At 42.3% G+C, this 12,285-nt stretch overlaps 1 long non-coding RNA gene across 1 annotated transcript; it reads left to right on the forward strand.

Annotated features, from left to right (window-relative positions):
• The first annotated feature begins 2,047 nt into the window (after positions 1 to 2,047).
• Positions 2,048 to 2,316, forward strand: LOC310753918. The gene is made up of 2 exons (XR_014543509.1): positions 2,048 to 2,179; positions 2,258 to 2,316. It is a non-coding gene; the product is annotated as an uncharacterized lncRNA (long non-coding RNA).
• The last annotated feature ends 9,969 nt before the right edge of the window (positions 2,317 to 12,285 follow it).

A 12,285-nucleotide genomic window follows, 5' to 3' on the forward strand; every position in this document is an offset into this window, starting at 1 on the left:
ATTCGCAATGATAATAAATAAAGAAGTGGAATGGAATATTAAAAGAATGAAACAAAGAAATTTCGAATTTGCTAATAAATCAGGAAAATGGTTGGCTTGGCAGATTAAGAAAAGAAAGGAACAGAATACAATTAACAAAATCATCGTTGAGGGAACTGAAATAGATAATCCGAAAGGGGTTAGAAAAGGATTCTTGGATTTTTATAGACATTTATATAAAAGAAGAGAGAAGAGCAATATGAAAAAAATAGAAAAATTTTTAAAGGAAAAAGAGGTGGAGAAAATCCCGACTGATAAAAGAGACAGACTGAATGACCCAATAGAAACTGAAGAGATAAAAGAGGCTATAAAGGAATTAAAAAAAAGGAAAGACACCAGGACCAGATGGATTTACGGCAAGGTATTTATTATAAAGAGATGAAAAACATCCTACTAGTACCATTGAAAGAAGATATGAATAATATCTTAAAGAAAAAAGAAATTCCTGAAACTTGGAAAGAAGCTTTTATCACGTTTATTCCAAAACAAGACTCTGATCTAACACAAGTAAAAAACTATAGGCCTATTTCGTTGCTAAACAATGATTACAAATTATGTGCAAGTATTTTAGCTAAGAGGATGAAAAGGTTATTACAAGAAGTGATTCATAAAGATCAAGCTGGTTTTCTACCTGGCAGACAGATGAAAGATAATATAAGAAATATAATTAATATTTTGGAATATCTGACAGCCAGAAATGAAAAACAAGCTATGTTGATATTTGTGGATGCAGAAAAGGCCTTTGATAATATATCTTGGGATTTTATGTTAAAAAAGTTAGAAGCTATGGATGTAGGTCAAGAGTTTTTTAATGGTATAAAAGCTATATATACGGAACAAAGAGCAAAATTGATTGTAAATAATGTGACAACAGAAGATATAAAAATAACTAAAGGTACAAGACAGGGATGTCCTCTTTCGCCACTATTATTCATCTTCGTGTTGGAAATCTTTCTGAGATCTATAAGGAAAAATAAATCAATAAGAGGGGTAACAGTCGGTCATAATGAGTATAAGGTTACAGCCTTTGCCGATGATCTGGTATTGACTGTGGAAGAACCGTTAAGAAGTGTTAAAGAGATATTAGAGGAGATAGAACAGTTTGGTCAAGTAGCAGGATTCATACTAAATAAGAAAAAAACTAAAATAATTGCTAAAAACATGGAACAAGGTCTGATAGAAACAATGCAACAACAAACAGGAATAGAAGTGGTTAAGAAGGTTAAATATTTGGGAATTTGGTTAACCCCCAAAAATATTGATCTGTTTCAAAACAACTATACACCAATGTGGAATGGAATTAAAAGGGACCTGGAGGTGTGGGGGAAGATGAAGTTATCATTTTGGGGAAGAATTTCAACGATAAAGATGAGCGTGTTACCAAAGATGCTATTTTTATTTCAGACAATCCCGATAATCAAAGGGGCAATAATATATAAAGAATGGCAAAGAACAATTTCAAGGTATATCTGGCAGGGTAAGAAGCCAAGAATACAGTTTAAGCTGTTAACAGATGCGAAAGAAAGAGGAGGCTTCGCCCTACCAGACCTGAAATTGTATTATGAAGCATCATGCCTCTGTTGGTTGAAGGAGTGGATGAGATTAGAAAATGGAGAATTGTTAGACTTGGAAGGATTTGATAACAGGTTTGGTTGGCACGCATATTTATGGTGTGGTAAGAAAAAAATTCACAAAGGCTTTGAAAACCACATCTTCAGAAGATCTCTTATAGAAGTTTGGGATAGGTATAAAAACCTATTAGAACCAAGGATACCACACTGGTTGTCTCCATTAGAGGTGATGAGTGTAAAGAAGATCAATATGAGGGGGAATTGGGTAACATATGGGAACTTGATTGTTAAAGAAGGAGGTAAATGGAAATTGAAACCCTACGAGGAAGTTAAAGAATATGTTAATGATTGGATGCATTATTATCAGGTTAATGAAATGTTTAAAAAAGAACTAAAATAAAAAGGTTATGTTGAAAAAGAATCAAAATTTCAAATACAGTGGTGCCCCGCAAGACGAATGCCTCGTAAGACGAAAAACTCGCTAGACGAAAGAGTTTTTCATTTTTTGAGGTGCTTCGCAAGACGAATTTCCCTATGGGCTTGCTTCGCAAGACGAAAACGTCTTGCAAGTTTGTTTCCTTTTTCATAAAACTGTTAATATCCAGGGTGCATTGCTTGAAGAGGTGCAGTTGCGACTTGACTTCGAGGAGCAACTCATAGCACGCGGTGTGGTAGCCTTTTTTGAGGTTTTTGAAGATTTTGGTGATTTTTGAAGCTTTTCCAAAACTTCTTTTGCAGCCATTTGGTAAGTTAAACTTTTAAAACTTTTTTGGGGGGTTTTGGATTTTGGGTTGGGGTGTTTGGAATTCAAGGACTTGGTGTTGGGGAGGGGTTTGCAAGAATCTGGAAGCGTGTGTGTTTTTTTCCTGCATTTTTATGATTTTTTGTGACCATTGGGCCACTCTGCAGTTTTTTTTTAAAAAAAAAATCTGGGTTTGAATTTCTGTGTGGTGGGTGGCTGGGGGAACAGTTGAGGAGGGGTTTGCAAGCCTCCTCCATCTTCAACTGCCCTTGGACTTGCCCAGTCGAACCAGTTTCCTGAATTGGTCCCTGTATAATTTCTTTATCCTTGTTTCCCGTTAATTCATATTCACTGGCTACGGCAGTCATCAAGTCCAACTTCTCATTCATCAGATTTATCCTCTCATGCAACTGCTCCAGCATAGCATTTGTCTTGCCAAGAGCAGACACCAAAACTTCCTCCCAGCACATTTCTATTCAAGGTCAAACGACTGGTCCCACGATCTCAATCTCGCAGCTGTAAGGTCTCCAAATAAACTGCAGCAACAAACTGACAAGCTCCCTCTAGGTGACACAATTTCTATTTGTATCCATCTTTGAAACATATCCAACAAAGGAAAGTTACTTTCGATTTTCGAATACTTTGTTTCTTTAAAAATGTGGAAAGCAGCGTTGAAGTTAATTTGTTTCTCTTGACTATCTGTCAAAATGCTCCACTTTCAATCAATGGACGTCTCCATAAATTTCTGTCCTGACACCCCGTTCCCAGGTTTGGGGCGATGGAAACTTATTTTCCTTTACTCTCTCTCCTGCAGGCTTAAACAGTCAAATCCCCCCCTTTTCTCCTGCTTCCAGGGGGGTTTTATTAGTTGTAAATGCAGGAAATTTCAATCTTTAAAACAAATTTCCCGGCTATTAGATTGCAAGGTTTTTGCTTCAGTCTATTTACAAAAAGCAGAAGGCGGACTTCCTGTTTAGACCTTCCCGCTTCGGTGCCTAATTCAAGAATTTCTTGGTCCAATTTTCCGTTTTTACTCACGGGTACTTGTTTAAAGTCCAATTGTCAACAGGAAAAAGTCAGCGCTCTCCGGCGATGGCTGTGCGGCTTCCCTCCGTGAAAGTAGCAGTCAGTTTGCAGCACCGCGCTGCTCACCCCACTTCACTCCAGAACCCCAAAATGGGTTTCCCCGTGAGTAGGGGAGGCGCTTTTGATGCTCTGCTGAACCCCACGTTCCCAGGCTCCTCCGCCTGGGATTTCTAGTGGGCCCCCGCCTTCGCTGCGGCGGGAAGACCCAAATTCCACGGAGCCCGTTCCTCCGATCGGAGGAACTCCGCCATTCGCCGATGGCGCTAACCCGGAAGTCCTGGATTTGAATTTCTGTGTGGTGGGTGACTGGGGGAACAGTTGGGGAGGGGTTTGCAAGAATCTGGAAGCTTGTGTGGTTTTTTTCTGCATTTTTATGATTTTCTGTGACCATTGGGCCACTCTGTTGTTGTTGTTTTTTTAAAAAAATCTGGATTTGAATTTCTGTGTGGTGGGTGACTGGGGGAACAGTTGGGGAGGGGTTTGCAAGAATCTGGAAGCTTGTGTGGTTTTTTTCTGCATTTTTATGATTTTCTGTGACCATTGGGCCACTCTGTTGTTTTTTTAAAAAAATTCTGGATTTGAATTTCTGTGCGGTGGGTGACTGGGGGAACAGTTGGGGAGGGGTTTGCAAGAATCTGGAAGCTTGTGAGGTTTTCTTTCTGCATTTTTATGATTTTCTGTGACCATTGGGCCACTCTGCTGTTTTTTTAAAAAAATTCTGGATTTGAATTTCTGTGTGGTGGGTGGCTGGGGGAACAGTTGGGGAGGGGTTTGCAAGAATCTGGAAGCTTGTGTGGTTTTTTATGCATTTTTATGATTTTCTGTGACCATTGGGCCACTCTGCTGTTTTTTTAAAAAAAATTCTGGGTTTGAATTTCTGTGTGGTGGGTGGCTGGGGGAACAGTTGAGGTTTTTGAAGACTTTGGTGATTTTTGAAGCTTTTCCAAAACTTCTTTTGCAGCCATTTGGTAAGTTAAACTTTTAAAACGTTTTGGGGGGCTTTTGGATTTTGGGTTGGGGTGTTTGGAATTCAAGGACTTGGTTCTGGGTTTGAATTTCTGTGTGGTGGGTGGCTGGGTGCTTTTGAATTTTTTGGATATGAATCACTGATTTTTTTGGGGGGGGGGTTTGCGAAGGTAGGAGTTGTGCTACCATGGGACCCAAGAAGACTGCTGCTGCAGAGGCCGGCAAGAGGAAGAAGGAGAAGGTTACGCTGGAAATGAAGAAGGAGATCATCCGGAGGCACGACGGTGGAATGCGTGTGACAGACGTCGCCAGGGAGTACGGGAGGAATCCATCGACCATCGGGACCATCCTGAAGATGAGGGAGAAGATCCTTGCGACTGATGCAGCAAAGTGAATCACCAGGATCGTGAAGAACCGCCCAGCTGTTCTGGAGGAGGTCGAGAAGTTGCTGCTCATCTGGTTAGAAGAGAAGCAGCGTGCAGGGGACACAGTGACTGAGGCCGTCATTTGTGAGAAGGCCAAGGCCTTGCACGCAGACCTCGTCCGGTAACAGCCAGGAACCTCAGGCGAGCCAGAAGTCTTCAAAGCAAGCAGAGGCTGGTTTGACCGGTTCAAGACAAGATCTGGAATCCACAGCGTGGTCAGGCATGGAGAGGCTGCCAGTTCTGATGTTCCTGCGGCTGAAGACTTTGCAGCGGAGTTCCTGGAGGTTGTGAAGACGGAGGGCTACGTTCCACAGCAGGTCTTCAACTGCGACGAGACCGGGCTGTTTTGGAAGAGGATGCCCAAAAGGACTTTCATCACACAGGAGGAGGCCAAGTTGCCTGGCCACAAGCCCATGAAGGACCGTCTGACCCTGCTCTTCTGTGCCAACGCAAGCGGCGACCTGAAGATCAAGCCCCTGCTGGTGTACCACTCGGAGAACCCACGGGCCTTCAAGAAACACAAGGTCGACAAGGAGCAGCTGAGTGTCATGTGGCGATCCAACAGTAAGGCTTGGGTCACACGTGTGCTGTTTGTGGACTGGGTCAATCTTGCTTTTGGCCCTGCTGTCAAACAGTACCTGCTGGACAATGACCTTGCCGCTGAAGGCTTTGCTTCTGATGGACAATGCTCCTCCTCATCCTAAAGGCCTTGAGGAGGACTTGTTGGAGGAGTTCAGCTTCATCAGCATCATGTTCCTGCCGCCTAACACCACGCCACTGCTCCAGCCGATGGATCAGCAGGTCATCGCCAATTTCAAAAAACTCTACACCAAGGAGCTTTTCAGGCGATGCTTCGAGGTGACTGATTGCACCACCATCACCCTGCGGGAATTCTGGAAGGACCACTTCGACATCGTCACCTGCTTGAAGATGATCACCACGGCCTGGGACGGGATCAGCCAGAGAAATTTGAATTGCGCTTGGCGCAGCCTGTGGCTGGACTGCGTGGCACCAAGTGACTCTGATGCACCAGAGTCAACAGTGGTGCAGGACATTGTTGCCTTGGGGAGGACCATGGGCCTGGAGGTCACAGAGGAGGACGTCAGCGAGCTGGTGGAGGAGCACGACCACAAGCTGACCACCCAGGAGCTGGTTGAACTGCAGGCAGAGGCTGCGCAGGAGCAGGCCTCGCTGGAAGAGGAGGAAGCAACTGAGGAACGGCTGTCCTCCAAAGAACTGAGGGACATTTGCCTGAAGTGGAAGGATGTGCAGGCTTTTGCACAGCACCACCACCCTGACAAGCACCTGACACGTGACCTTGCGAACACTTTTGATACGAGGGTCATGTCGCCTTTCAGGGAGGTGCTGAAAAGGCGGATGAAGCAGCAGGCCATGGACAGGTTCTTCAGCAAGAAGCAAAGAGTGGAAGAGGAACCTTCTTCGAGTTGTCCCCCAGAGTCTTAGAAAATGTACTGTACACTTTGTTGATTTTTAAATGTTTTTCTGTCATGTTTAGAAACTTAATTTATTGTTCCTTCAATTTTTGAAATGCTCTTTACAGTATGTGTGACTTTAAAGAGCACTTAATAAACTCTTGTTGTACCAAATTTGGCTTTGTTTGGACTTTTTTTATCATAGGAACGCATTAATTGAATTTCAATGCATTCCTATGGGATTTCGTGCTTCGCAAGACGAAAAATTCGCTAGACGAAAAAACTCGCAGAATGAATTAATTTCGTCTTGCGAGGCACCACTGTAGAGATATTGAATAATGATTTTAAAATTTTATCGAAGATGTATAAATTGCTGCTAGAATGGTATACTAAAGATGAAGAAATTAAATCGGTTATGATTCATTGGGCTAGAGATTTTGGATATAATATACAGTTATGTGAATGGATAAAACTATGGAACGAAAGGTTAAAATTTACGGCCTGTACTGCATTAAAAGAAAATGTTATGAAAATGGTATATAGATGGTATATAACACCAGTGAAGTTAGCAAGAATGTATAAAGTGTGTAATAAATGTTGGAAATGTAAAGAAAAGGAAGGGACTTTTTATCGTATGTGGTGGGAATGTAAGAAGGTGAAAGGCTTCTGGGAAATGATATATGACGAATTGAAAAAAATGTTGAAATATACATTTGTTAATAAACCAGAGGCATTTTTGTTAGGAATGGTAGGAAATGAAATAAACAGAAAAGATTATAAGCTTTTTCTATACGCAGTAACAGCGGCAAGAATACTGCTAGCCCAAAAATGGAAACAAGAAGAATTACAGTCGATGGAAGAATGGAGAATGAAGTTAATGGAATACGCAGAACTTGATAAACTAACAGGAAGGATCCGAGGCCTACGAGACCACAGATTCACTGAAGACTGGAGTAAATTTGTAGACTATTTGAAAAGTATTTGCGATGAACAATTAACGTTTGTAGGTTTGCAAGAGGCTCTGTGAAAATAATATCAGAAATATTTTTAAAAGGGAATAAGAGGGAGGAGGTTTTTAATAAAAGGCAATATCAGATTAAGAAATGCGGAAGAAGGACTAAAACGGAGGATTTGCAGAAGAGCTGAGGGAACTCAAAAAAAAAATGTATTTGTGAAAAATTGTGTTATGTGTTTTTATATTTTTGTATTGTAAAATGAATAAAAAATAATTCAAAAAAATAAAAAGAAATCTAAGGTATGTGTAGCAAACAAGGTGAAAATGGCTGTGAAAGGTAAGGTGTCTAGTAGACAAGCTACAGAACCATACCAGGTTATGCATGTTGATCTAGTTGGTCCTCTATCGCCCTCTTTGGGTGGAAACAGGTACTTCATGGTTCTCATTGATGCATTTTCCAGGTATATTTATGTGTTCAATCTCAAGCAGAAATCAGAGGCATTTCCTAGGTTCAAGGAATTCTGTGCTTGGTTGGAAAATGTGCATGGTAAGAACATAAAAACTCTTTTTACTGATCGAGGGGGAGAATTCACTTCTCAGCAGTTTGAAGCTTTTCTGAATGAGAAAGGAATTCAACACGATTTGTCAAGTCCTCACTCGCCATGGATGAATGGACTTTGTGAGAGAGCAAGCCAAACATTGCTTCAAGGGTTGAAAACCTTGCTGCATGATGCCAATCTTCCAGAGAGTTATTGGGCAGAATCTTTGAGCTGTTTTGTTTACAGTTACAATCAAAGATAATCATCATTGATTGGTTGTACCCCCTATGAAAAGATGTTTGGCAAGAAACCATACATCAAACACATGAGAATTTTTTGTTCCGACATGTGGGTTCACACACCACAGAGCTCCAAGTTAGGCAAGTGTGGTTTGCATGGTATCTTTCTAAGGTACCAGAAAGGTTCTTACAGAGTAATGATGACTGACTCTAAGACAATTAGGCTCACTAGAAGTGTTGAGTACAATGCCAAGTGGGGGGAGAATGTGGGAATTTTCCAATGTTATCCTGATGACAGTGATGAGACTGAGGATAAGCAACAGCCACACCCTACACCCACTGATGAAAGTTCTGATTCTGAATCTGAGACTGGATCAGATGATTCAGAGGATTTCAAGAGTGCGAAAGCCTCTATGCGACCCTCTGAAGGCTCTGATCGAGAATTGGAGGAACCATTTTTCACTATAGGCCACTTTTTTCCTAAGAAGGAAGAGGGGAGTGTTGAAGACTTACGGCTAATTCGCTGTGAGGAGAACCTGAGCTTACAGGGTTAAACAGCTCAGAGTGTACGGCCTGCCTACTATTGGGAGGGGGGAGATTCGTCATTTCCGAGAGTCTCCAGCCTTTGTTCTCTTTCTCTACTTTCGCTTGTAAGGAGAGAGGACGTGTTTTCACGATGCTGTTCGCTGTGATAGACAATGGATAGTCTGCTGTAAATAAAAACTGCTTCTAGCTGCTAATATCCTGAGTGGACTTTACTTAAGCACACTGAAGAACGCACTTGAGTTTCCAGCTTTCTCTTACCGCTGCTTAATCTCTGCGTGTTGCTCAGAGCCTTTGGAATGTGGCCTTTGAAGTCCGGAGGCCTGGCTAGCAGAACTGCACAGCCGAAGCGGGCTGGACGCCAAGGCTTATCTGAGCAATAAATCTTCATTCGCAGGTCTGAAAGAGCCACTAAAGGTAAACCTCCAAAGAGATTTGCTGATGAATTTGCTAAAACAGCAGTTGCAGCTGTTAAAAGCTCCAAGAAGGTATTTGAACCTTCAAGCTTCCAAGAAATCCAGGATTTGGATTCAAAGGATGCTGAGCCATGGTTAAATGCCATGAAGGCTGAGCTTGATTCCTTAGAGAGGAACAAAACATGGGAGCTAGTTCCAGTAGTTCCAGGAATGAAACTGCTAGGAAGCAAATGGGTCTTCAAAGCGAAGACAGATCAAAATGGCAAGATAGTCAGACACAAAGCCAGATTGGTAGCCAGAGGTTTTTCACAGGTACCAGGAGAAGACTATCACAAGACCTACTCACCCACCGTGAGGTATGAAAGCATCAGGCTTATGCTCAAGCTTGCTGCAGAAGAGAATCTTCACGTTTCTCACCACGACATGAATACAGCATTTTTGTACAGATCTCTAGGTGAATCGCTTTATATGCTTTCACCTGATGGCGTACCGGTAAAACAGGGATTTGTTTGTTCTCTGAAGAAGTCCCTTTATGGTCTCAAACAGAGTGCACAATGCTGGCATTCTAAACTCACTGAAGTATTGTTTTCTCTAGGTTTTCAGCAAGGTAACGCTGATCCATGTGTATTTGTCAAAGAGGAAGGGCAAATGAAGCTGTATTGCTTATTTTATGTTGATGATATACTTTTCTTTAGGAAAGATGTTAAAATGTACAATAACGCCCTAGCTCAACTGAAAGAGCACTTTGACATGAAAGATCTTGGTGAGGTAACCAACTACCTATCTCTGGAAATAGAGAGAGACCAGGATGGTAACATTCTAGTACACCAGTCACGGAAAATTGCTGATGTGTTAAGCAAACTAAACCTGATGGATGCTAACCCTGTAGACACACCGATGACAACAGGTTATCAGGTAGATGACACTGAAGGAGCATTTTCTGACACTACACTGTATAGAAGTGTGCTAGGCAAACTAAACTTCATAGCCAGATGTTCAAGACCTGACATTGCTGTTAGCTGTAATTTGCTAAGCAGACAAGTCAACAATCCTACTGTTAAGGATTGGAAAGCTCTGAAAGGCATAGCTCGCTATTTGAAAGGCACTATGCATTACAGACTGAGATTTAACAATCAGAAGTCTCGTGGTCTTGAAATATTTGCAGATGCAAGTTTTGGAAGTGACACTACAGACAGGAAAAGTACGTCTGGAGTTTTCTATATGTACAATCAGGGTCTATTTGATTGGTCATGCAAGAAGCAAACAACAGTTAGCTTAAGTACTTGTGAAGCTGAATTGAATGCACTGTCTTATTCACTTAAGAATTGTGAATGGTTGTTACAATTGTGCAAAGACATGAAAATTCCTGTCAAATGTCCAGTCCAGGTTTATCAGGACAACAAAGCATGTTTGGCTATGCTGAATTCTGAAGGTTGTAAGCAAAGCACGAAGCACTTACAATTGAAGTTGCAACATGCTAGGGAATGTATTCAGAAGGGACTCGTAACGGTGTCCTATATGCCAGGTAATGAAATTTCTGCTGATGTATTGTCCAAGGTTGTATCAAGGGATCAACACTGTACCTATGTACAAAAGTTGGGTTTGTACTGATATTGTACGAACACGCTGCCCAGTGATGTACACAGAAAGAGGGAGGATGTTGGTTTCTATTTCCCTCACTGAGCAGCAACTGCATGTCACAAGACAATGTTTACATTCCACAGTTCGAGTTACTGTTGGATTCCCACGGGAATGGGAGACTGGATGTGACGTACACTGGTTTCCTGTTTCTTTGTTCTGTCGTTTCTTTGTTGGAGAGAGAGTTGCTCTGTGCTCTCACAGAGGCAAGATGTACGTTTGTGTGTTCTCGGTATAGATGAGAAATAAAATTAGCATGTAGCACGATACCTACTTATCCTTTCGTCTGCGGAACTACACTCTGCTGTATCAGCTCCAGATGGGCCGGAGCTGATCAAACTAACAGGATGGTGGCTAACAGATTGAGGTTGAATCCTGACAAGACAGAAGTACTGTTTTGGGGGCACAGGAGGTGGGCAGGTGTGGAGGACTCCCTGGTCCTGAATGGGGTAACTGTGCCCCTGAAGGACCAGGTGCACAGCCTGGGAGTCATTTTGGACTCACAGCTGTCCATGGAGGTGCAGGTCAATTCTGTTTCCAGGGCAGCTGTTTACCAGCTCCATCTGGTATGCAGGCTGAGACCCTATCTGCCTGCAGACTGTCTCGCCAGAGTGGTGCATGCTCTAGTTATCTCCCGCTTGGACTACTGCAATGTGCTCTATGTGGGGCTACCTTTGAAGATGACCTGGAAACTACAACTAATCCAGAATGTGGCAGCTACACTGGTGACTGGGAGCGGCCGCCGGGACCACATAACACCAGTCTTGAAAGACCTACATTGGCTCCCAGTACGTTTCCGGGCACAATTCAAAGTGTTGGTGCTGACCTTTAAAACCCTAAACGGCCTCGGCCCAGTATATCTGAAGGAGTATCTCCATCCCCACCGTTCTGCCTGGATCCTGAGGTCCAGCACCGAGGGCCTTCTGGCAGGTCCCTCGCTCTGAGAAGCCAAGTTACAGGGAACCAGGCAGAAGGCCTTCTCGGTAGTGGCACCTGCCCTGTGGAACGCCCTCCCACCAGATGTCCAAGAGAACAACAACTACCAGTCTTTTAGAAGACATTTGAAGGCAGCCCTATTTAGGGAAGCTTTTAATGTTTGACGCACTATTGTATTTTAATATTTTTTTTGGAAGCCACCCAGAGTGGCTGGGGAAACCCAGCCAGATGGGCGGGGTATAAATTAGTAGTAGTAGTAGTAGTAGTAGTAGTAGTAGTAGTAGTATTTCTCTTATAGCAAACTACCTAGAATTGGAAATAATATTTAGTACACTAACCTTTGTTTAACTCTTGAAAAATGTCAGCTTGCTGAGTTATTTTGTACCATTGTGATTCAATGTTATATTTGTGCTCAGTACTTTGTAGGATTTGATAATCTTTATAGGTCTTTTAAATTTCTAATTTATATCTATCTATCTATCTATCTATCTATCTATCTATCTATCTATCCCTTCCCCCTTTTCCCTTTCTGTACTTCCCTATCCTTATAAAATTGAATAATTTTATTAATTTTTTTAAATTACGGCTCCACAGTTTTCTGGGTCACCCCATATTCATTACACATCCACCTATGCTGTTCATGGCCAGATCACTTTGGGGCACTGCCATGCTGTAAAAACATTCTCATGAAGCACGGATCCCCATGGATCCTTAGGTTTTTTATGTTTGGTCACCCTGAAATCACCATCAAATCACA

The sequence above is a fragment of the Podarcis filfolensis genome (genome assembly GCF_964270895.1).
Source record: "Podarcis filfolensis genome assembly, chromosome: W".
Taxonomy (NCBI): domain Eukaryota; kingdom Metazoa; phylum Chordata; class Lepidosauria; order Squamata; family Lacertidae; genus Podarcis; species Podarcis filfolensis.